Raw genomic sequence first — 2,746 nt, 5'->3', positions numbered from 1 at the left:
TTATCAAATGTAAGACTTTTTAAGACCCCGCGGGAACCCTGTTACAGCAAGTAATCAATACCTCAGAAGGGTTCATGACGCACATGTAGGCTACGGTTTGTTAGCTGTTTGCTTAAACTACCCCTATAGCTATGTTGCCGGTTCCTACCCTCACCAGTGGCGGCCAGCCCATAGGGGCGCTAGAGGCGCCGCCCCCCCTCTTCCAACATGTTTGATTGTCATTAAAAATTAAAAATTAATACACATATATTTATTTTTATTTTTAATGAACAAGGTAAATATGATATAGTTGTTATCAGTAAAATGTATAATCTACAATAACATCTTGTTTAAAATTGTTTTACAATGTCTAAAGTTATGGCTCGAAGATTTTTAATCTTCGCCGAACTGCATTGTGGGGAGCATGGCATGGCTTTGCAAGCATCAACAATGTTCAACTTACTTCCGGTGTTCAACTTTTGAGGCTCGATGCTTGGCAACAGCCAATCAAATCCCGTTTATTCAAAATTAAATCATTGCCGTGGCAAGTGTCCCAGTCCTGTATGACTGTACTCTGTTCACCTACCGGGACCCAAACCGGAGTTTACTTCGTTGAAGAAGCGGGCTTTTTTTGCTTTGTATGCCGGGGGCGGGCGGAAGATTCCTGATTGGTTGTTGGTCGCCTTGGGCGCGAGAAATCGGCAAGCCTCAGACACGCCCAGCTTCAAGATTTTTTTATGCCTGTAGTGTAGACGGGCCGTTACTGATAAGTCACAGAGCAGCAGCAACCAACAAGCTGACCGTTGCTATCTGTAAACTATGCCGCCGAAACATAATTTCAGCCTATCAGTGTCGTCAGATCTGATGCTCAAAGGGTGCCCTGTCAGCGCCCTGGCCTGTGTGTATGTGAGTTGTTTGGACTCGTATCCAAGAGCTGCGTTCACACCGCATACTTTGCAGTACTTAGTGCCAGCACTTAGTGCCCCGGCACTTATTACCCCAGAGCACTAAGTACCAATCGCGTTCACACCGGAGTACTTTTCCCTGAGGGAAGATTACGCAAATGAGCCGCTGACGTCACTTCGTTTTCTTCTGCTTTGGGTTTACTGGCAGGCTGCAAACAACTTCACAGCATATATTGCCACCCGAATTCCCCGGAGTTGGGGACTGGAGTTGGGGACTGTTCAGTAGAGAGGCTGGCTGCTGGACTCCCGCAGCTTCTCTACTGAAGGTCTTCCGGGTAAATCGCCAGAACGGCGACCCTCGCTCCACTCACTCCGCCGCTCCATGTTGTGGTTTGTGTTGCAGGAAGTTATTCCTCTCTCCGTTGGTGCGCGGGGGCAGATGCTAATGCTTATAAGTGCTAACGGGCACAAAGTACAGGCGTCGACAACGGGCAGAGGGGTTACGGGGGCGTGGTTGGCAATTCGCCAGCCAAATCGGACTGGGGGGGCACGTTTTTACCCCCAGAGATATCGCCTCTCTAGCAGCAGTACAATGGTAAGAGGTTCCTGGGCACTAATTTACTCTTGTTGGTGGTGGGACCGCAACATAGAAGGTAGACGTGAGAGAATGAGCTGAGAGGGGCAAATTTCTCCGGGTCGTGACGCGGCTGAATGTGACGCTAAGATAGGTTGTCAGGATGGCTGCGTCTGAGGGGAGACTCGGGTGGTGTAGTGGATGCGCGGAGCTGGGTAGATTAACATTTACATGGGTGGGCCGGTGGTGGTAGTTTGTAGAGGGCAATGCCTGTGCACGGCATGGAGGCATTATGTGTGGCGGACGTGGATGTTTACAGGGAAGAGCTGAGCAGAGGGTTCGAGTGTGTTATTCTTGTTAGGTTTTCAGTCTGTGAGTGCGCGGCGTCATGAGAACCAACAATGGTGTAGTGTGGTTAAGGTCTGGTGGAAAGTGTGAGTAATCTGATTTTGGTCAGAAAATTAGGAGAAATGGCTGGTGTTTTCCGCTGAAGGTCGGGAACGGGTTGGAAAGTATGACAGGGCACACACACACAACACACACACACCCACCACAAAACACACACCCACACAAACACAACACACACAATAATATTCGTGTTTAGTCTCGCTGATTTGAATGGGAATTAAATCATTTTGTGTGGGCGGGACATGTACTGTTGCACAGTTTTGAAACATTTCATAGCTAACCCACTGAGAGATTAGATGACTCATATGTTAAAGCCTCAATTTGCTCCCCCCCCCACCTCAATCATCACAGAAGTCATAATTTAAGGGGACATATCTCAAAATTGTATGGTTTTGGTCACCATTGGCTGGGTCGTGATCAAAAAGGTTGAGGGCACGGACTGGGTTAACTCGATGGTCTGTGTACAGTAAAGAAAGAATAGTGGTGATTTAAGAGTGTGCATGGAACCCCAAAGAGATCTTAATGCGCACAAAACATCAAGCTTAACACGCGCTAGACACACATATCGAGCATATCCTCAGAAAACCTACCTAACAATGAAGGAAAAACAACCACACAACAGTCAGAAATGACCAAGATGCACAGTACCGGTGCCGTTCTATGCCCACAGCCTACTGTACAGACGACTAAAAACCGTACACGTTATACTATGACCTTCTGACTATCATTATGCTTGTTTGGGACGCTGAATGATGAACGTCCAGCCCAAACAACTAGCTAACCATAACTTATAACCACACCCAAGATCGAGAACTAATTACACCTAAACACCTGCCTTGAGCGGACTCCTATCCCAGCTATGAACCAGACATATGTTACA

Source organism: Notothenia coriiceps, unplaced genomic scaffold, assembly GCF_000735185.1.
Source record: "Notothenia coriiceps isolate Sejong01 unplaced genomic scaffold, NC01 NC01_scaffold00037244, whole genome shotgun sequence".
In the NCBI taxonomy this organism is placed as follows: domain Eukaryota; kingdom Metazoa; phylum Chordata; class Actinopteri; order Perciformes; family Nototheniidae; genus Notothenia; species Notothenia coriiceps.
This window is presented reverse-complemented; position numbering follows the sequence as displayed.